We start from the raw sequence: 24,251 nt of genomic DNA, 5'->3' as shown, positions 1-24,251 counted from the left end.
AGGTTGAACAATTACAATAGGTCAGCCTTGATGACATCCCAAAAGTTTTGAAAGAACTTTGCACGGAAGCCATCAGGGACTGGAGATTTGTTATGTTCCATTGGAATACCATAGCTCTCACCTCCTCTTAGAGAAAGCTATTGTGAGGATATAGTTCTCTTCTACCATGACCTGTGGAATATCATCTGTTTGCATCTCATCAAGGGTAAAGTTCCATTCATCTGGCACCCCGATCAGTTTTTTTGGAAATGGAGGTTAAAACCCATGGCCTCTGCATCAATTGATGCATGTAGCCATCATTATTAATAATTCAACAAAGGTTTGACAAGAACATACATCAAGCCACCCAAAGCCACCACTCACACCTAAAAAATCAATAATGTTGAGTGCTTTAATTCCCCATATCTAAAGCTAGTGTCGTCGTCGATCCGTCCACATAACGTATCGAAACCTACAGCCGGTGCAACAAACCTAAAGCGTATACCAAATGCATATGTTTTAGAAGTCGCCATCACCATTGAACCACTGACCCATCTTCAGGAAAGAGATCCACATCATCCTTGCTATTCCGGACATCCATCGGCACCACCACAGCATCCAACGACACGACCTCCATGCGAGAAAACTATTGAGCATGTCACGCCCGCCGCTGATACACGCAGCACCATGCCACCACGTACCACCCGCCGACACAGCTTGAAGTCTCTGGAAGATCTGTCGTGCGTAGTACCTGCCGAATAGGCATGACACAGAGTAGCACATGTCGGCTAGACATGACTTGACATCTCCATCGAAGCAAGCTGCTCCACGTCTTGCCTCTTTCTTCCAGCGCTGCTCCACAAACGACGCTCCCAAGAGAGAAACGACACTGCAGTGCCGCCATCGTCTGATCTGGACGACCAGATCCTAGGGTTTCCCTCGGAGTAGCACGAACGGTTCGACAATAGTTACACGACGATGTCTTCATCAAGGTAACGGCGCAGAACGCCGCCACCGCCTGTCGTTTGTTCAGTTTTCACTGGCAACTATGTCTTCCCAACTTGCAGCCGGGGCTAGATGACAGATCTTTAGATCTAACCACCTCCGACGGAGGATATGACCACCACCGCCAAGCCCAGGGTCACCGCCCCGGGTGCCCGCGTGATGTAGAACAAGACCAGGAGCACCACCGTGATATGAAGCCGAGCCGAAGGTTGAGCGGCTGCAGCATGGTTGCCACCACCACCTGTCACGGCGACTACAGCCCCGCTGTCAGACCCTGGTCATCATTATCCACCATCACTGCTGAGGAGATCAAGATTGGATCCGCCACAACGATCTTGAGCCTCTGGCGCACCAGGAGAAGGCCTTCACCGAGCCGCTTGGGCTTTGCGATGGCGTCGTCATCGCCGGTGGTGGAGAGGAGAGTGGTGACAGGGGGAGGAAGGAGGCGGGGGTGCCCCGGTGCGACGCAGTGGTGCCACATGAGAGCAGGGTTAGGGTTAGGAGGGGGGTAGTGTGTGATATCTACTACACAACTTGTTCTTGTAGACTCATGTTGGGCCTCCAAGCGTAGAGTTTTGTAGGACACTAGCAAATTTCCCTCAAGTGGATGACCTAAGGTTTATCAATCCTGTTGGAGGCGTAGGATGAAATGGTCTCTCTCAAACAACCCTGCAACCCAATAACAAAGAGTCTCTTGTGTCCCCCTCACAGCAAATACAATGGTAAATTTTATAGGTGCACTAATTCGGTGAAGAGATGGCGATACAAGTGTAGTAATGATAGTAGATATCGATTTTTGTAATATATAGTAGCAATAAAAAAACAAGGTAGCAAGTAACAAAAGTGAGCACAAACGGTATTGCAATGCTTAAAAATGAAGCCTAGGCTTCATACTTCACTAATACAATCTCTCAACAATGCTAATATAATTGGATCATATAACCATCCCTCAACGTGCAACGAAGAATCACTCCAAAGTTCTTATCTAGCGGAGAACATAAGAAGAAATTGTTTGTAGGGTACGAAACCACCTTAAAGTTACCTTTTCCGGTTGATCTATTGAGCTATTCCTATAAGTGTCACAAAGAGCACTAGAGTTCGTACTAAAATAACACCATATGATAATGTCACCTAGATACTCCAATGTCACCACAAGTATCGATGAGTAAATTGTACGATATGCATCAAAGAATTCCAGATCCATAACACTCAATCCAACACAAATAACTTAAAAGAGTGCCCCGAGATTTTTACCGGAGAAAGTAGGATGAAAACATGCATCAACCCCTATGCATAGATTACCCCAATGTCACCTCAGGAATCTGCGAGTTGAGTTCCAAGAGATACATCAAGTGCTCTCAAATCCATAAAAGTATTCAATCCAATAATAATGAAATCTCAAAGAGAAAACTCAATTCATCACAACAACATAGAGAGGGAGCAACACCATATGATCCAACTATATTAACAAAGCTCGTGATACATCAAGATCATGCCAAATCACGAACACGAGAGAGAGGGAGAGAGAGAGAGAGAGATGAAACACATAGCTACTAGTACAAACCCTCAGCCCCGAGGGTGGACTACTCCATCCACATCATGGTGGCCGCCGGGATGATGAAGATGGCCTCCGGTGATGATTTCCCCCTCCAGCAGGGTGTCGGAATAGGGTCTAAACTGGTTTTTTGTGGCTACAAAGGCTTGTGGTGCTACTTCTTGAGGTTGTGTTGGTTTTTCCCTTGAAGAGGAAAGGGTGATGCAGCAAAGTAGAGGTAAGTATTTCCCTTAGTTGAGAACCAAGGTATCAATCCAGTAGGAGGTACAACCAAGTCTCCAATTTATGCACCTGCACAAACAATCAAACACTTGCACCCAACGCCATAAAGGGGTTGTCAATCCCTTCACGGTCACTTGCAAGGGTGAGATCTGAAAGAGATAGATATAAAATAAATAAAAGTAAATAAAGTTCAGCGAGGTATTTTTGGTTTTCTGGTTTTGTAGATCCGAAAATATATGATGGAAAATAGACCTGGGGGCATAGGTTTCACTAGAGGCTTCTCTCTTGAAGGAAAGTATAAGGTGAGTAAACAAATTACTGTCGAGCAATTGATAAAAAAGCGCAAAGTTATGATGATATCTAAGGCAATGATCATCAATATAGGCATCACATCCGTGACAAGTAGACCGACTCCTGCCTACATCTACTACTACTATTCCACACAACGACCGCTATCCAGCATGCATCTAGAGTATTAAGTTCATAAGAACGGCGTAATGCCTTAAGTAAGATGACATGATGTAGAGGGATAAACTCAAGCAATATGATGTAAACCCCATCTTCTTACCCTTAATGGCAACAATACAATATGTGCCTCGCTGCCCCTCCTGTCACAAAGCACCTCCTCCATTGCAAGATAGATCAATCTAGTTGGCCAAACCAAATCAGTAAACCAAAGAGAAATACAAAGCCATCAAATCATGCATATAAGAATTCAGAGGAGACTCAAATAATATTCATATATAATCTTATCATAAATCCATAGTTCTTCGGATCTCGACAAAGACACCACAAAAGAATATTACATCGGATAGAACTCCAAGAACATCAAGGAGAACATAAATATCAAAGAGAGAGAAGAAGCCATCTAGGTACTAGTAGGCCCCGTAGGTCTGTGGTAAACTACTCACACTTCATTGGAAGGGAATCAAGGTTGATGTAGATGCCCTCCGTGATCGAATCCCCCTCCGGCATATCACTGGAAAAGGCCCCAAGATGGGATCTCACGGGAATAGAGGCTTGCGGCAGTGGAAAAGTATTTTGCTGGACGCTTCTAGTGGTTTGGGAATATTTTGGAATTTATAATGCAAAGATTAGGGTTGGAGGACTCCCGAGGGGCACACAAGCCCTCAGGGCGCTCCCTGGGGCGTGCCTGGCAGGCTTGTGGCCTCCTCGGGAACCTTCCGGTCCCCTCTTCAAGTTCGCTGGATGTCTTCTGGTCCAAGAAAAATCATCGCGAAATATTTATTCCGTCTGGACTCCATTTGATATTCCTTTGGGAAAAAGCCAAAAACAAGGGAAAACAGTAACTGGCATTGGGCACTAGGTTAATAGGTTAGTCCCAAAAATAATACAAAATAGCATATTAATGCATATAAAACATCCAAAGTTGATAATATAATAGCATGGAACAAATCAAAAATTATAGATACGTTGGAGACCTATCAAGCATCCCCAAGCTTAATTCCTGCTTGTCCTCGGGTAGGTAAATGATAAAAACAGAATTTTTGATGTGGAATGCTACCTAACATATTGATCCATGTAATCTTATTTATTATGGCATGAATATTTAGATCCATAAGATTCAAAACAAAAGTTTAATATTGAGATAAAAACAATAATACTTCAAGCATACTAATAAAGCAATGATGTCTTCTCAAAATAACATGGCAAAATAAAGTTATCCCTACAAAATCATATAGTCTGGCTATGCTCCATCTTCATCACACAAAGTATTTCATCATCCACAACCCCGGTATAAGTCAAGCAATTGTTTCATACTTTAGTGTTCTCAAACTTATTCAACTTTCACGCAATACTTGAGCGTGAGCCATGGATATAGCACTGTAGGTGGAATAGAATATGGTGGTTGTGGAGAAGACAAGAAGAAGGAGAAAGTCTCACATCAACTAGGAGTATTAACGGGCTATGGAGATGCCCATCAATAGATATCAATGTGAGTGAGTAGGGATTGTCATGCAACAGATGCATTAGAGCTATAGTGTATGAAAGCTCATAAAGTAAGTGGGTGTGCATCCAACTCGCTTGCTGACGAAGACCTAGGGGAATTTGAGGAAGCCCATCACTGGAATATACAAGCCAAGTTCTATAATGAAAATTTTCCACTAGTATATGAAAGTGACAAAATAGGAGACTCTCTATTATGAAGATCATGGTGCTACTTTGATGCACAAGTGTGGAAAAAGGACAGTAACATTGTACCTTCTCTCTTTTCTCTCTTTTTTTATGTGGGCTTCTTTGGCATGTTTTTTTGGGCTTCCTTGGCCTCTTTTATTGTTTATAAAGTCTCGAGACTCATCCCAACTTGTGAAGGAATCATAGCTTCCATCATCCTTTCCTCACATGGGATAATGCTCTAATAATGATGATCATCACACTTTTATTTACTTACAAACTCGAGAATTACAACTCGATACTAGAACAAAGATATGACTCTATATGAATGCCTCATGCATATGAGAACAATATGACAATGATGGTGTGTGTCATAATAAACAGAATGGTGGAAGTTGCATGGCAATATATCTCGGAATGGCTATGGAAATGCCATAATAGGTAGGTATGGTGGCTGTTTTGAGGAAGTTATATGGTGGGCTCAATGCATCGGCAAAATTTGTGCGGTACTAGAGAGGCTAGCAATGGTGGAAGGGTGAGAGTGCGTATAATCCATGGATTAAACATTAGTCATAAAGAACTCACATACTTATTGCAAAATTTTATTAGCCATAGAACAAAGTACTACAGACATGCTCCTAAGGGAGAGGTTGGTTGGAGTTAACCATCAGGCGCTCCCAACCTCCACAAAAAGGATGACAATCAAAAAATAAATCATTCTCCAACTTCATCACATAACGATTCACCATACATGCATGCTACGGGAATCACAAACTTTAACACAAGTATTTCTACCAATCCAAAATTACTCACTAGCATGACTCTAATATCACCATCTTTATATCTCAAACCAATATGCAAGGAATCAAACTTCTCATAGTATTCAACGCTCTATATATGAAAGTTTGTATTATATCCCTCTTGGATGCCCATCATATTAGGACTAAATTCATAACCTAAGCAAACTACGACGCTGTTTAAGACTCTCAAAATAATATAAGTGAAGCATGAGAGTTCAACAATTTCTATAAAATAAAGCCACCGCCGTGCTCTAAAAAAATATAAGTGAAGCACTAGAGCAAACTTCCTAGCTCAAAAGATATAAGTGAAGCACATAGAGTATTCTAATAATTTCATGATTAATGTGTGTCCCTCTCAAAAAGTGAGTACAACAAGTATGATTGTGGCAAAGTAAAAAAAATCAAAGACTCATATCATACAGGATGCTCCTTGCAAAACACATATCATGTGGTGAATAAAAATATAGCCTCAAGTAAATTTATCGATGGATTGAAGACAAAAGAGGGGATGCCATACGGGGCATCCCCAAGCTTAGATGCTTGGTTGTCCTTAAATACTACCTTGGGGTGCCTTGGGAATCCCCAAGCTTAGTCTCTTGCCACTCCTTATTCCGTTGTCCATCAAATCTTTACCCAAAACTTGAAAACTTCACAACACAAAACTCAACAGAAAACTTGTGAGATCCGTTAGTATAATAAAACAAATCACCACTTTGGTAATGTTGTGAACTCATGCTAAATTTATAATGGTGTTATATCTACTGTATTACAACTTCTCCATGGTTCATACCCCCCGATACTACTCATAGATTCATCAAAATAAGCAAAGAACACAATAAAAAGAGAATCTGTCTAAAACAGAACAGTCTGTAGTAATCAGGAAACTTCGTATACTTATGTAAATCCAAAAACTATAAAAAAATTAGGATCGTCTAGGAAATTTGTATAAAAATCTTGTGTAAAAAATTCAGAACCAGATCACGTTCCTATGAATTATCAAAATTCTGCTACTGGGCGCAAAAGTTTCTGTATTTCAGCAGAATCAAATCAACAATCTTCCAAACCATACCAAAGGTCTTACTTGGCACAAACACTAAATTAAAACATGAAACCTCATCTAACCAGAGGCTAGATGATATAATTATTTGAAAACAGAAAATAAAAATATTGGGTTGTCTCCCAACAAGCGCTATTCTTTAAAGCCTTTTAGCTAGGCATTGAGATTTCGATGATGCTCGCATGAAAGATAAGAATTGAAGCACAAAGAGAGCATCATATAGCATGTGAAAAAAGTTTAAGTCTAACATACTTCCTATGCATAGGTATTTTATAAGCAAACAAATTATCAAGGCAAGAAAAAACTAGCATATGCAAGGAATAAGAAAGAAACAATAGCAATCTCAACATGAAGAGAGGTAATTTAGTAACATGAAAATTTCTACAACCATATTTTCCTCCCTCATAATAATTGCATGTGGGGTGATATTCAAATTCAACAATATAGCTATCACATAACATATTCTCTACATGATCCTCATGCATGCAAAGTTGACACTCTTCCAAAATAGTGGGATTATCATCAAATAATGTCATGACCTCTCCAAACCCACTTTTATCAAAAATTTCATAAGATTGATATTCTCCAAAGTAGTGGGATCATTATTACCTAGACTTGACACTCTTCCAAACCCACTTCCAGTATTATTGCAAACACTATTATCAATCTCATATTCACCATGGGGCTTAAATAAATTTTCAAGATCATAAGAATCACCCCAATCATGATCATTGCAACAAGTAGTGGACATAGCAAAATTATAATCCCCAAGCTTAGGGTTTTGCACATTATTATCACAATTGACATTAATATAATTTATAATAACATCATTCAATCATGCTTTTCACTTAAGAACTATCTAGTGTGGGTGCAGTAGAAATAATTTCATGTTCAACATAAGGAACTATAGAAAGTTCATCTCCATAAGAATAATTAATGTTGGATAATGGCCATAATAATAGCAAGAATCATGTTCATCAAGGGGGAATATTTCAATCAAATCAACGGAATCATAATTATCTATAGATTCATGCATATCATTATTTTCTTCCAAAGCAGCGGACATCCTGTCAACAAATTCTTTAACATAGGCATTAGAAGCATAGTTTTCATAGCAATATTTAAGTATGTCAAAATTTTCAGATTTGTAGAGACTAATATCATACTTTTCAATCAAAGAAGCAACTTCATAAGCACCCTTAAAAGCACAAAATTCTTCAATTTGTTCGATATCATAGTAACTATAAACACCTTTGGCATAAGAAGATAAGATTTCATTATCATTAAACTCACATAAGTAGGGAATGTGTTTTTTAGGGTTCTTCGAGCAACAAGTAAAATCATAAATTTCACATAGGTTAAAAGCATAGCATAGCAAACAATTTATTTGATTCCATAAGAGTCCCCCTTTTTTAGACAAACATTGACGCACAAAATGAGCATGCTCATCTAATGATTTTCCCTCAACTAAACTAGTTGGGGTTTCAGCACAAGCACATATGGATTGAAGGTGATCCAAGTAGAAAACTTTAAGTGGATCCATATCAATAGATTTTTACCAAGCAAAGATGCAACCAAAAGAAGGCACATGGAAACACAAGCAAAGATAGCAAATGAGCAAAAAAAAGGCATACAGAAGAAGGCAAATAAAAAGGGAAATATTTTTGTGTTTTTCTGAAAATGTTTTAGAAGTGGGGGAGAGGAAAACGAGAGGAAAATGGCAAATAATGTAATGCAATACATGGGAGTTTATGAAAAGTACTTGGTAGGCTTGATGTAGAGCCTCCCCGGCAACGGCGCCGGAAATTCTTCTTGCTACTTCTTGAGCTTGCGTTGGTTTTTCCCTTGAAGAGGAAAGGGTGATGCAGCAAAGTAGAGATAAGTATTTCCCTCAGTTGAGAACCAAGGTATCAATCTAGTAGGAGGTACAAGCAAGTCTCTAATTTATGGACCTGCACAAACAATCAAACACTTGCACCCAACACGATAAAGGGGTTGTAAATCCCTTCACGGTCACTTGCAAGGGTGAGATCTGATAGAGATAGGTATAAAAGAAATAAAAGTAAATGAAATTCAGCGAGGTATTTTTGGTTTTATAGATCTGAAAATATATGATGGAAAATAGACCCGGGGGCCATAGGTTTCACTAGAGGATTCTCTCTTGAAGGAAAGCATACGGTGGGTAAACAAATTACTGTCGAGCAATTGATAGAAAAGTGCAAAGTCATGATGATATCTAAGGCAATGATCATGAATATAGGCCTCATGTCAGTGAAAAGTAGACCGACTCCTGCCTGCATCTACTACTATTACTCCACACATCGACCGCTATCCAGCATGCATCTAGAGTATTAAGTTCATAAGAACGGCGCCTTAAGTAAGATGACATGATGTAGAGGGATAAACTTGAGAAATATGATGTAAACCCCATCTTTCTACCCTTAATGGCAACAATATAATACGTACCTCGCCGCCCCTTCTGTCACTGGGAGAGGACACTGCAAGATTGAACCCATTGCAAGATAGATCAATCTAGTTGGCCAAACAAAATCAATAAATCGGAGAGAAATACAAATCTATCAAATCATGCATATAAGACTTCTGAGGAGACTAAAATAATATTCATAGATAATATGATCATAAATCCACAATTCATCGGATCTCGACAAGCACACCACAAAAGAATATCACATCGGATAGAACTCCAAGAACATCGAGGAGAACATTGTATTGAAGATCAAAGAGAGAGAATAAATATAGCTACTAGCTATGGACCCGTAGGTCTGTGGTAAACTACTCATGCTTCATCAGAAGGGCAGCAAGGTTGATGTGGATGCCCTCCGCGATCGAATCCCCCTTAGACAGATCGCATGAAAAGGCCCCAAGATGGGATCTCATGGGAATAGAGGCTTGTGGCGGCGGAAAAGTATTTTGGTGGACGCTTCTGGTTGTTTGGGAATATTTGGGAATTTATAGTGCAAAGATTAGGGTTGGAGGACTCCCGAGGGGCCCACAAGCCCTCAGGGCGCCCCCCCCCCCCAGGGTGCGCCTGGTAGGCTTGTGGCCTCCTCGAGAACCTTATGGCCCCCTCTCCAAGTACTCTAGATGTCTTCTGGTCCAAGAAAAATCATCACGAAAGTTTTGTTCCGTTTGCACTCCATTTGATATTCCTTTCGAAAAAGCCAAAAACAAGGAAAAATAGCAACTGGCACTAGAAACTAGGTTAATAGGTTAGTCCCAAATATAATATAAAATAGCATATTAATGCATGTATAACATCCAAAGTGGATAATATAATAGCATGGGACAATCAAAAATTATAGATACTATCGGATTATGGGATCCCCAAACCCTTGAGAGGTTTAAACTCTAGGGTGCATGCGGAGATCTCAACCTACCCAGCCTGCCTACTCGCGATCCTCCTAAGCCTAGCGCGTCAAGCTCAAAGGGACAAAGAGACACAACAGTTTTTACCCTGGTTTGGGCCACCGTTGTGGTGTAATACCCTACTCCAGCATTTTGGTGGATTGCCCCGAAGGGCTGAGGATGAGCTAGTACAGTAGACGAACAAGCCTCAGGAGGTGAGGTGTTCTTGAGCTGGTGTGGCGTATGCTAGCTCTACTTGTCTTGATCCCGTCCCCTTCTATGGTGGTGGCTAGTCCTATTTATAGTGTCCATGGTAATCGTCCCAAATATGAGCGGGAAGGGATCCCACAACGGCCGGATTTGAAGGGGGACAAGTAGTACAGTCTATCCTGACAAAACTAGTCTTCACCTGCGAAAAGCCTCTGGTCGTGACGCTGCAGTGGGTTCGTTGATGACCTCCGTCCTGCCGTCTTGGCGGTCTTGGTCTCTTTGCACCAGAATGGAAACCTTTGGCTGGTTCCTCGGGACTCCATGCCTGTGGCTTGCCTCCTTTGCACCAAAGAGGAAACCTGCGATCTGCGCCCGCCTGGCACCCGCCTGGCCTTGGCCGTCATGGCGCACGTCAGCTGAAGCTCGTGAGGTAACATTGCATAGAACTCTCCGCCCCTCGGGAGCCAGCCTGAGGAGGCCGATTCCTTCGGGGGTCTTGGTGTTGCCCGCCTCGCGAGGCTTGGCCCCTCGTGAGGATCTTGTGTTGTTGGCACTAAATCTAGGCCATACCAGGAAGTTGATGGAGCCACGTGGTGGGCCGCAGGTAGGCAGGGCTGGATACCCCTGAATCCAGGACGCCGGCAGTAGCCCCTGGGCCCAAGGCGCGCTCGGACTTGGCTTCCAGGCGAATCCAAAGGGTAAGTGCGGAGCACCGCGGGCCCTAACCGCCTGCGACCTTGGAGACACGTGGTGGTTGATGGGACGTGGGCGTCTCCACTTCCCCATGCCACCTTGATATCCGGCAGACCCAGTAGTCGTCCGCTGCCAGTGCAGCTCGCCCTTCGCAAATTACCGTGCTCGGCTCTCGTTTCCTCCTTTCCAACCTCGCCGCCATGTCCATAGGTCCGGCGCCTGCGCCTCGCCCCTTTTTAGCACTCACCATGGCTCCCAAGCCGAGGAAGAAGAAGGGGAAGCTGCTCTCCCCGGCCGGTCCTCTGCCGGCCCTGGAGCCAGCTCTTGAGCAGTCGACGGTGATCAATGAGGAGGGGTTGGATAAGGTTCACCATGCGCTCGCCACTGATTCCAATGAGGGAAGGACGATGGCTGTCCTCCCTGCATCTTGGCGAGCGAGAGAGATGTGCGCCACCGCGATCCCCATCTATCTCCATGCTCTTCTCACGGGGTTGATTCCTCCCTTCTCCCTTCTTCAATGTTGTGATATTGCATTACCAGATCCATCTGCTACATCCGGACCCCCGCTCTGTTATCCTTCTTGCCGTCTTCACTTTCCTCTGCGAGGCCATGGTTGGCATCACTCCTTCCGTGGCCTTGTTTCGCCATTTCTTCTTGCTTCGGTTGGTCGACGCCCACCAATGCTCTGGGTGCGCGACCTTCGAAGCTGTGGCTGCAACCGCTGGTTCGGGAATCGACTTCGAGCTCTCGCCTGCTGCGAAGGGATTCTGGAAGTAGTGGCTCCTTATGGATGCCCGCGCGTTCATCCCCCTGCTCCAGACTCCTGTGGCGCGAGCCTCGCCCAGCTCCGGCCGGTGCCATGAGAGGCTCTCCGACCGGCGTCTTGCTTTCGTCTAGAAGAGATTGGAGAGGCTTCAGGAACTGGAAGTGACGGCACCAATGGTGGTGAAGGAATTTGTCAAGCAGCGCATCGCTTCCCTCCAGCACCATTCTCACCCAATGTGGGATTTTGCAGGAACCGGAGATCTGATGAGGCTGCAGAGGCCATCGCTGGCTGTTGACACCTTGAGCATGGTGCTCAAACTCCTAATCGGCGAGCCCGAGCCTGCTGACCTTCCGGCGGGTGGCTGCCTTCTCTATCTGTGCTCGAACAAGGTGGCCTTTGCTGGGTAGATGCCTCTGTTTGACGAGTAGGGGTTACTCCCCGAGGGCCTTGAAGGCCCCCGTGAGAACCCTATCTTCGTGGCCCCTCTCCTGATCGACTCGAGTGTGGAGGCGCGCCCCGAGTGTGGAGGCAGGTGGGCGCGCGCCTCCAGCAGCTGTCGAGGGCTCCTCCGGAGGCCCGACGCCGTTCGTGGCCTAGGAGGCCGAGGCTCCTAGGGCCCTAGGAGGAGCTGCTGCAGGACCGATGCGAACCCAAGCTCTGGGGGTAGAGGCTCCTGATGCCCTGAGTGGTGGCTCCAGAGTGGTTGCTGACGGTAAGGAGCCCACCAATGGCTCCGGAGCCGTGAGCCAGAAGATCTCGCCGGGCGCCCCTGCTCTCGGGACACCTGCCCCAGCTGCCTCGTCTAGCGTTCCCCCTCTTGAGGATCGCCCGTCGGGGTCCGGTCGGCCCCTCCTGTGCCTTGAGTCGCTCCTGAAGAGGAAGAGGTCCCCTTGCCGCAACGATGGCACCCGTCGGCCGCTGAAGCTGAGGAGATACGTGGCTGCCGATGAGTAAGTACCTTTGCTCTTGACCTCCTTGCGTGCCGCATTTTCTCATGGCTGGGGTTTTGCAAGGCCCCCACGAAGGCGAAACCTCGGGAAGCAGGCTTCCCCAAGGATTCTAGCTTGACACATGCGTACAGCCCCCAACGCCCTGGTCCTGCGCAGGGCGTGGGACCGACTCCAGTTGACACGACGCCACGAGGGTGCCCCGGAACCGGGCCCGATGCTGCCTCTCACCACGGCTCTGCCCGCGAGACGGGGGATGCACCGGTGATCCTTCCTCTTGTCATCGCCGGCAAGGGGGTGCCTCTTGGGCGGCCTTCATCTTCAAGCTGTGGGGCTACACCAGCCAGCCCCCGGCTGGCGGCTAGCAGAGCACCCAGCGCCTCCTGAGCGGCCTCTGAAACCAGCGAAGGTCTTGGCGATGAGCTCGCGCTCGCTCGCGGGTGCAGCGCCGTGCACTTCGGGCTCTTCAGTGAAGCGATGCGTGCGATGGTCCATCTTGACGGGGAGCTTGCCAATGTCGACACCAGGCTTGAGGCAGTGAACCGCCGCCTGGAGGATGAGTGGCAGCGGCTGAAGGTTGCCATCAACATTGGGAAGCTTCAGCATGACAAAGCTGAAGCGCGTGCGGAAACCTCGCTCGCGGCTTCACGCGAAGCTTGTGCCCGCGCCATGGAAGAGGCCGAGGCAGCCAACTGCCACCGTGAGGCGGCTGAGGAGCGGGAGCGAGATCTTCTGTCTTCAAATGCGGCTCTACAGCGCGAAGTCGAGGAGCATTGCGCCCTGCTGGCCTCCTCGCCAGGCGAGGTGGCCCTTGCAGAGGCGGAGCTCCTGAGGCACCTTGATGATTTGACGCTGGAGACCATGGAACACAACTTGGCGTAGGAGAGGCTGGAGGTGAGGTAGCGACAGGCCGCCGTGGCTGAGGATGTCGTCGCCGCCCGAAAAGCTCGGGTCCAGCTGGAGGTGGAGGAGAGGGTGACGAAGGCACGTGCTGAGCAGGCTGGGAGACACCGCCTAGACCTGGAGCTGCTCAAGGCTGAGCTTGAGGTCCGGACCTTCGCCCTGAAGACCGAGCTGTAGTCTGTGGAGCAGTGTGAGAGTGCTGCTCGAGAAGCCCTAATTTCTTCTGAATTTGCCTTGGCCTCCGTCCGAGCCGAGCTGTCTTCTCTTCAGCAGCAGATCAAGGACACCACGGCCCTGGCGAAGAGGACCGCGGGCGAAGCGAATCACCGCCAGACGCTGCAGCGCGAGCACACCTTGATGCTTCAGGGCCTCAGACTCAGAGCTAACTCTGCCTTGGGCACCATCTGCGACGAGAGCGCTCCTCACCCGCACGAGAACGACTACGCCAACCACCTAAACTTCTTCACCGACATCGTGACCCGCCTGAAGGCTAGGGCTGCAAGGTCTCACAAGCTTGTAGCAGAGAGGAGCCATGGTCTTCTGGGGCGCATGTTCTTGCGTGTCTTCAGCCACCTCCTCAACCGCGATCCCCACTTTGACTTTGACGCTCTGCTAGTCCCCGTGCCCCCGGTTGTCCAGGACAACCTAGACGGGTGGGTGGATGACCATATGGATGCCTTGGTAGTAGAGTTTGCCCTGGAGGACGACATGGTCATGATCGCGGTCGAAGGAGTTGGCGCGAATGATGATGACGAGGAGGATGGAAGCCTCGATACAAGCAGTGCGGACGGAGGCGATGAAGAAGGGGCGTCTAGCTAGGCCCTTGTTTCTTTTGCTTTGACCTGTATTACGAAAACTTGAACGCATCCTTGTGAGAGCATTTTGAAAAGGGGGTGCCCCTTATGTGTGAGATTGTTAAATGCTTTTGAAGTAGCACCCAGAGCGGGGGCCCGCAGGGCTGCGGGTCGCTGCGGGTTTCGGGGGTCTTGAGTGAGGCCTGGCATCGCGGCCGCGCTCCTTCTCCTGAGGCGAGCCTGCTGCGGGCTCGCGAGGTTCTGTGCCTCTCGAGGGGCCTGCCGGCCTGCTGTAGAGTGCCTTGTGAGAAGCCCACAGCCAGACCGTGACAAGGTGGGCGTGCGAGGCGGCCGCACCCTCGAGCCCCCTGAGGGAGCGATCGGCACCAGCGCGTACACCGTACCCAGCCCCCGCTCGCGAGGAGCTTGAGGGCAGGGTAGCAGTCATGAGCTCCAGAAAGAACGCGAGAACTGAAGGCAAGAGAGCGACCCGAACGAGAAAACTCCCCCCATTTTTATAAATGCATGAAAAACAAACTGCTACAAAAAGTCGGCAAGCAAGTACAAAAAGGAGGCAAAAAGCAGAAGGTCGCGTGCGGTGCCTAGCTAATCTTCAGTCTTCTCACCAGCACGGAGCTAAGTGCTTCCACTGGCTGGGCATAGTCATTGGGGACAGTGTCGGCGGCCAGCGCGGAGCATGGTGCTTCCACTAGGACGTGGGCGGGAGCCCCCGTGAGGCCCCAGGGCGGCACTCAGGAGACTCCGGGGCGTGTACAGCCCCACTCATTATTACGTGAGAGTGTCACGAGCGGAGACCTTCACAGGTCGGAGCCTTGCTTCATGTCGCCCAACAAGGACCCCGCCGTGCGCCACCCCTGACCATTGTGGGGGAGACCGAAAACTAGGACAAGACCAAGGGGCCAGGGGGATGCTGGCGGCTTCCTCGGCGACCGTAGGCCCCCCAACAGGGAGAAGGGTGCGCTGGCGCCTTCCCCGACGGGGAACCTACCTCTAGGCAGGGCCCTACTCCATGCGGCGCAAGGAGGGCCCTACCGCCGGGCTTCCCCGCGTTGCTCCCAACGTCCTTCGTGCTCCTGCGGGGATCCGTCGTCCTAAGAGTCCTGGTGGCAGCTGCACCCTGGTTCACCTGCGATCCATGGTCAGCGTAAGCATGCTCCTGCAGCGTTAGCTGTACCCAGAGGCCATCGTCGTTGGAGATGTTGGCGAGGCTTGGTGGTGGCTCGAAGGAGAGCTCGGCCTCGTGTATATCCAGTGCCCAGCCTGGCATGGGGGATTGACTGGGGCCGTCTCCTCGCGCGTGCCTTGGATCCATCGCAACGGGGATGTAGGCTTCCGAGCTGTTTGCACCAGAAGCACCGCCCGGCTGCCTCACGTTCCTGCCTTCTTCAGCCGCCCTCTGATCCTGTTGGCCAGGGGTTGGCACTCCAGCGCGGCCCCTGGTGATGTCGCCTGGAGCAGCCCCGCATCAAGGGGCACGTTCGGTGTGGCGCGGGCTGCTCCGCAGGGATGGTCGGGTTCGAGAGGCTCTCTATGGCCCCTGGGAGGGGGAGTGCGGTTGTGTCGGGGATGGGCGTGCGCCCCCACCACTGCCTATAATGTGGGCAGGGTGCAGAACGGTGCTGAACCCTGCATGCTGCATCCAGCAGCTCGGCGACCCATTCAAGCAGGGCGTCATGGCCTCTCTCCAGCAACCTGCACCACATGAGTTCTCGAGCCACGATGACCGCTGCCCGCATGTTTGCCTGTTCCCTGCACGAGTGTGGAGCGGTTACTGCAGCGTAGCTCGCAGATCGCGCGGCGACACGGCTGCGGCGTGGCGCCAGTGGAGAAGGTTGCGTCATGCGCCCCCCGCGGCTGGCCGCCCCTGGTGGGACGTGGGCCATGAGTAGAGCAGAGTGGAGGTCTTCCTCGGCGGCGGGCGCTGCCGAGGAGGCCTTGACGACCAAGTGCTTGACGTGCGCTTGCGGGGTCTCGGCCATGGCGTCAGTGGAGCGGCGGAGGACTGGTTGACGGAAGAGAAGATCCGACGCACCCCTACCTGGCGCGCCAAACACCGATTATGGGATCCGCAAACCCTTGAGGGGTTCAAACTCTGGGTTGCGTGCAGAGATCTCAACCTACCCAGCCTGCCGACTCGCGATCCTCCTAAGCCTAGCGTGTCAAGCTCAAAGGGACAAAAGAGACACATCAGTTTTTATCCTGGTTCGGGCCACCGTTGTGGTGTAATACCCTACTCCAGCGTTTTGGTGGATTGCCTTGAAGGGTTGAGGATGAGCTAGTACAGTGGACGAACAAGCCTCAGGAGGTGAGGTGTCATTGAGCTGGTGTAGCATATGCTAGCTCTACTCGTCTTGATCCCGTCCCCTTCTATTGTGGTGGCTAGTCCTATTTATAGTGGCCTTGGTCCTCTTCCCAAATATGAGCGCGAAGGGAACCCACAACAGCCAGAATTGGAAGGGGACAAGTAGTATAGTCTATCCTGACAAAAGTAGTCTTCGCCTGCAAAAAGCCTCTGGTCGTGACGCTACGGTGGGCTCGTCGATGACCTCCGTCCTGCCGTCCTGGCGGTCTTGGTCTCGTTGCACCAGAATGGAAACCTTTGGCTGGTTCCTCGGGACACTGCGCCTGTGGCTTGCCTCCTTTGCATCGAAGAGGAAACCTACGCTCTGCGCCCGCCTGGCCTTGGTTGTCATGGCTCACGTCAGCTGAGTCTCGTGAGGTAACATTGCATAGAACTCTCCGCCCCTCAGGAGCCAGCCTGAGGAGGCCGATTCCTTCGGGGATCTTGGTGTTGCCCGCCTCGCGAGGCTTGGCCCCTCGCGAGGGTCTTGTGTTGTTGAAGCTGAAGCTGGGCCGTACCAGGCTGTCGATGGAGCCATGTGGTGGGCCGCAGGTAGGCAGGGCTGGATAGCCCCGAATCCATGACACCGACAGATACGTTGGAGACATATCATGCAGCGGCGGAACTTCTGATCTAGGGTTATTTCCGGGGGGTTCTGTATTTATAGAATATTTTGGCATCGGTCTCACGCTGAGATGGGCCTCGAGGGGCCCACTACCCACCAAGGTGCGCTAGAGGAGGGAGGCGCGCCCTGGTGCCTAGTGGGCAGCAGGGGCCCCCTCCAATAGTGGTCCTTTACTCCAATATTCTTCATTTGTTCCATAAAGAATCTCCAAAATGTTTCATCCAATTCCGAGAACTTTTATTTCTGCATAAAAAACAACACCACGGTAGTTCTGCTGAAAACAACGTCAGTCCGGGTTAGTTCCATTCAAATAATACCAAAACCATATAGAATTGTTGTAACCATGGCATGAATACTTATAAAGTATAGATACGTTGGTGACATATCAGCGTCCCCAAGCTTAATTCCTACTCGTCCTCGAGTAGGTTAATGATAAAAGAAATAATTTATGAAGTGTGAATGCTAGCATAGTGCATAAGTTTGATCAATGATAATTTCAATCATTTTTCCTAGCATCAGAACAACATCTCTTTCTCACAAAACTCATCATGATAAAGTAGCAATTGAAAACGGAATTTTTGATGTGGAATGCTACCTATGATATTCATCATATACTCTTTTCTTTTGTAGCATGGACATTTGGACTTGAATGATCCAAAGCAATAGTCTATAATTGACATGAGGACATGAATACTCAAGCATATCAACAAGCAACCATGTCTTCCAAAATATCAACACTAAAGAAAGCTATCCCTAGCCCATTATGCTCAATCATTGATCCATTCATGAAACATACTCAAATATTGGCTACATCCAATGCACAAGTATGACAATAGTGTTCCCTAGTTGGTGCTTTGAAAGAGAAGATGGAGACTCAAAATAAAAATAAAAGTTGCATAAAAGTAAATAGATAGGCCCTTCGAAGAGGGAAGCAGATATTTGCAGAGGTGCCAGAGCTCAAGGATTAAATTGAGAGATAAAATTATTTTGAGTGGCATGTGTTTCCTCTCAACAAAAATGACCAATAATTCCGAATATCTTCCATGCTAGACAAATTATAGGTGGTTCCCTAACAGAAAGTAAATTTTATTTCCTTTCCACCATTCTTTCATAATCCATGGCTAGTCGTATCCACAGGTGCCTTCCATACCAACACTTTCCAAGGAATTTATTATCATAGTATTTTTCATTTCGAGACTGGGCATCCCCATTACATACCACACTCTCATGCGATGACAAGTGAATAAACACTCATCGTGAGAATAAAATACCTAGCATGAAAAATATTGGCCACCCCCTGCCGCTCCATGAGCGGTACAGGCACACAAAACAGAAATTCATTTTGAAAATTAGAGTTGGCACATGGAACGGCATGGAAATACCGCATATAGGTAGGTATGGTGGACTCATATGGCACAACTTTGGGTTTTAGGAGTTGGATGCACAAGCAACATTCCCACTTAGTACAAATGAAGGCTAGCAAATAGATTGAGAAGCGACCAACAAAAAAATGTAAACGGTCATAAACACACACTAAACATAACTAACACTAAATAATGCACCATAAGTAGGATATAACTTTGTTGCATAACTATTCACTTTGCGTGCTTGCATAGGGAACCACAAACCTTAACACCAATAGTCCTACTAAAGCACAATTACTCACCAACATGACTCACATATTATTATCTCCATATCGCAAAACTATTGCAAGGAATCGAACTTATCATATCCAATGATCTTCCATGAAAGTTTTTATTATATCCCTCTTGGATATCCACCATATCAGGACCAATTTCATAGCTGGTGCAAATTTTCATCACTATTATAAACTCTCAAAATAATATAAGTGAAGCGTGAGAGTGTTTGACAAACTACTCCAAAAATATATAAGTGAATATCAAGTGAGTAGTAGTAAATAGGTAGCTCTGTGAGGACTCTCTCCCATTTAAAACTTTCAGATCTAAGTATTTTATTAAAACAGAAAGCTAAATAAAATAAAATCACATTCCAAGAATAGCGCACATGATGTGAAGAAGCAAAAATTAGGCTCAACCGAGGCTAACCGATAATTGTTGATGAGGAAAGGTGGGATGCCTACCGGGGCACCCCCAAGCTCAGATGCTTCAGACTTCTTGGAATATTATCTTGGGATGCCTTGGGCATCCCCAAGCTTGATCTTTTGTGTCTCCTTAATTCCTTTTATATCACGCTTTCCCCAAACCTTAAAAACTTCATCCACACAAAACTCAACAAGAACTCGTGAGATAAGTTAGTATAAATCAATGGAATGACCTTATTATTCTTTACTATAGCAAATCACTAAAATTATTATTTAACATTGAATACTAAATGCCCCTTCATATTTAATACTCCTATCCTCAAATAGAATCATTAAACAAGCAAACATATGAAAACAATGCAAACATAACGGTAATCTATCTAAACAGGACAGTTTGTAAAGAATGCAAGAAGATTTATACTTCTTTAACTCCAAAAATTCTGAAAAATTATCACACTGTCGAAAATTTATCATAGAGTACTGTGTAAACATTTCAAGATTGTATCATGTTCTGACTTTCCAGAAGAATTCAGACAATGATAGAAACCTTTCTATTTTCAAACAGCAACATATGGACTTGCAAAATAAGCATTGTAAAGGCTATACTTGACATTTTTAGTGAAGTAGAAGATACAAACATTATTCTAAATAACAACAAGAAAATACAAACAAAATAAAATTACGCTCCAAGCAAAACACAAATCATGTAACGAATAAAAATATGGCCCCAAGGTTACCGATAATGTTGGAGACGAAAGAGGGGATGCCTTCTGGGGAATCCCCAAGCTTAGTTGCTTGCATATTCCTTGAATATTACCTTGTGGGTGCCTTGGGCATCCCCAAGCTTAGGGTCTTGTCACTCCTTATTCTCCTCACATCGATATCTCACCCAAAACTTGAAAATTTCAATCACACAAAATTTAATGGAACTTCGTGAGATAGGTTAGTATGATAAAGGGCAAACCATTCACTTTGGTACTCTCAAATACAAGATTCATAATTTTTCTCACACAATGCCTACTGTACCTTCTGATTTCCACAATTTATATTGAGCAATATAATCCATAGAAACTAGAAAACAAGCAAATTGTGCATTGAAAACATAATCTGCCAAAACAGACCAGACCGTAATGATCTGAACAATGACCATACTTCTACAATTCTAAAAATTCTAGGAAAAAGAAGGACAACATGGTAATTTATATATGAATCATCTGTAAGAAGTTTAGAGAAAAATCTTGTTTATGTGAATTTACAAAATTGCAGAACTAGGCGCAAAAGTTTCTGTTTTTGCACAGAATCAAATCAACTAGCATCCACACTATCCCAAAGGCTTTACTTGGCACTTTATTGAAACAAAAGCTATAAAACATGATTACTACAGTAGCTTAATCACGTGAACACACAAAAACAGTAGGTAAAATATTAGGTCATCTCCCAACAAGCATTTTTCTTTAATATCTTTTTGGCTAGGCATGATGATTTCAATGATGCTCATACAAAGGTACAGAATTGAAACATAACGGGAGCATAAAGAAACATATGACTAGCACATTTAAGTCTAACCCACTTCCTATGTATGGGGAATTTGTGAGAAAACAATTTATGGGAACAAGAATCAACTAGCATAGGAAGGCAAAACAACCATAACTTCAAAACTTTCAACATAAAGAGAGGAAACTTGATATTATTGCAATTCCTACAAGCATATGTTCCTCCCACACAATAATTTTCAGTAGCATAATGAATGAATTCAACAATAGAACTATCACATCAATCATTCTTTTCATGATCTACAAGCATAGTATTTTTATTACTCTCCACATAAGCAATTTTATTCTCATTCATAATAGTGAGAGTATCATATGAAACTCGTGTTCAGTAAAAGGATATTCAAAATTATGACAATCATTATCACTACTTTTTATAACATAAGTATCATCACAATAATCATCATAAGTAACAACTTTATTTGTTCTCATCATAGTCAATTAAAACCTCTTCGAAATAGTGGAATCATTACAAAATAAAGTCATGACCTCTCTGAATCCACTTCTATCATTATAATAAAATTCAACACCCTCCAAAATAGTGGGAGAATTATTATCCAAAGTTCATACTCTTCCAAACCCACTTTCATAAATATTGCAATCATCATAAATAGGAGGCATGCAATCATCATACCAAATTCGATCATTCCAAGTAGGGGGACTAAAAAGATCATCTTCATTAGGCATAGCATACCCAAGCTTCGTACAAACATTAATTGTAGCAAATAAATTCTCAAACATAGCATCCCCAAGCTTGTGGCTTGGCATATCATAAGCACAACCACTCTCGTCATTAATAGTATGAATAGAACCAATGATATAACAATTACAATCATCATAATTTCCCAAGTTGGTGCCAAAAAGATTTCCAAGATTATAAGAAGTATCATTATCTTCCCAATCATAATCATCACAACAAGCAATAGGCATAACAAAATCATCATCAAGTGTATCATCTTCCACAATTATTTTTGATTCATTCTCATGAGGCACAACAATAATAGGATAAACATCATTTGGGAGGGATACCTTTTTACCTCTAATCTTTCTTCTTTTCTTCTTCTTCACCACATCATGTGTGGGTTTAGTTAATTTTTTTCAACCTTCTTATTGATGAGATTGGTTGAATAGGGAGCTCCTCCTCGTCACCTATTTCATCATGAGAGACAATAGGAGGGAAAGTGGAAATCTTTACCCTTTCATTAGTATTCCTTTTATATTCTATTGGTTTTCCCATCTTTCTATAGTTGGCAACAAAAGCATTCTCATTGCAATTTACCATGCAAAACATATAGATATCTTTTAGGTTAGTTTCAATGTCGTTTGTGAGAATGAATACTTCAAACCAACTATTTTTATGTGTCAATTCTTCACTTCCCAAAAATAGACAAAGCTCGCTATAAAGTTCAAGGGTGATCAGTCATTACAATATTTGGCCATGATTCGATCATGAAAAGGTTTACATTGAAAATTAAGATGACCAAACTTATTGCAAATTTCACAAGTAATAGGACAAAGAGAACATAATTTTGTAGCAAATTCATTTATCACTTTGAGCAAAAAAATTGGTTCTATCATGTTTATGCTTCTTACAAAGTCTATCATCCCTATAAGGCATGTCTTCACAAACTTTGTGCACTCCACAAAAATTGACATGCTTATAAGAAACATTTTATCATGAATAGTGCAATCATCATTAGTGTTTTGGATATTCATAGAATTCATACTAACAACATTGCAATCATGCTCATCATTCATGAATTTAATGCCAAACATTTTATTGAATTCTTCTTCCATCAATTGAGCACAATTTTCCTTTCCATCATTTTCAAGAAAGACATGATAAAGATGAATAATATGAGTCCACCTCAATTCCATTTTTAGCTTTATTTTATAAACCAAACTAGTGATAAAACAAGAAGCTAAAAGATTCAATTGCAAGATCTAAACATATACCTTCAAGAACTCACCTCCCCAGCAACGGCGCCAGAAAAGAGCGTGATGTCTACTACACAACTTGTTCTTGTAGACTCGTGTTGGGCCTCCAAGCGCAGAGTTTCGTAGGACAGTAGAAAATTTCCCTCAAGTGGATGACCTAAGGTTTATCAATCCGTGGGAGGCATAGGATGAAGATGGTCTCTCTCAAACAACCCTGCAACCAAATAACAAAGAGTCTTTTGTGTCCCCAACACACCAAATACAATGGTAAATTGTATAGGTGCACTAGTTCGGCAAAGAGATGGTGATACAAGTGTAGTAATGATAGTAGATATTGACATTTGTGATAGTAACAATAAAAACATTAAGGTAGCAAGTAACAAAAGTGAGCACAAACGTTATTGCAATGCTTAAAAATGAAGCCTAGGGTTCATACTTTCACTAGTGCAATCTCTCAACAATGCTAATATAATTGGATCATATAACCATCCCTCAACGTGCAACAAAGAATTACTCCAAAGTTCTTATCTAGCGGTGAACATAAGAAGAAATTATTTGTAGGGTAGGAAACCACCTTAAAGTTATCTTTTTTGATTGATCTATTGAGCTATTCCTGTAAGTGACACAAATAGCCCTAGAGTTCATACTAAAATAACACCATATGATATGCATCAACTAAATCTAATGTTACCTAGATACTCCAGTGTCACCACAAGTATCCATGAGTTAATTATATGATACACATCAAACAATTTCAGATTCATAATACTCAATCCAACACAAAGAACTTCAAAGAGTGCCCCAAGATTTCTACCAGAGAAAGTAGGTTGAATACGTGCATGAACCCCTATGCATAGATTACCCAATGTCACCTCTGGAATCCTTGAGTTGAGTGCCATGACATACATCAAGTGCTCTCAAATCCATAAAAGTATTCAATCTGATAATAATGAAATCATAAGGGGAAAACTCAATTCATCACAACAAGATAGAGATGGAGAAACACCATATGATCCAACTATATTAATAAAGCTCGCGATACATCAAGATCGTGCCAAATCAAGAACACGAGAGAGAGAGAGAGAGAGAGAGAGAGAGAGAGAGAGAGATCAAACACATAGCTACTAGTACAAACCCTCAGTCTCGAGGGTGGACTACTCCCTCCTCATCATGGTGGCTGTCGGGATGATGCATGGCCTCCGGTGATGATTTCCCCCTTCGGCGGGGTGCCGGAACATGGTCTAGATTGGTTTTTCATGGCTACAAAGGCTTGCGGCTACG

This window comes from Triticum dicoccoides, chromosome 7B, assembly GCF_002162155.2.
Source record: "Triticum dicoccoides isolate Atlit2015 ecotype Zavitan chromosome 7B, WEW_v2.0, whole genome shotgun sequence".
Lineage (NCBI taxonomy): Eukaryota > Viridiplantae > Streptophyta > Magnoliopsida > Poales > Poaceae > Triticum > Triticum dicoccoides.
The sequence above is the reverse complement of the archived record's forward strand: the minus strand, read 5'-3'. Positions refer to the sequence as shown.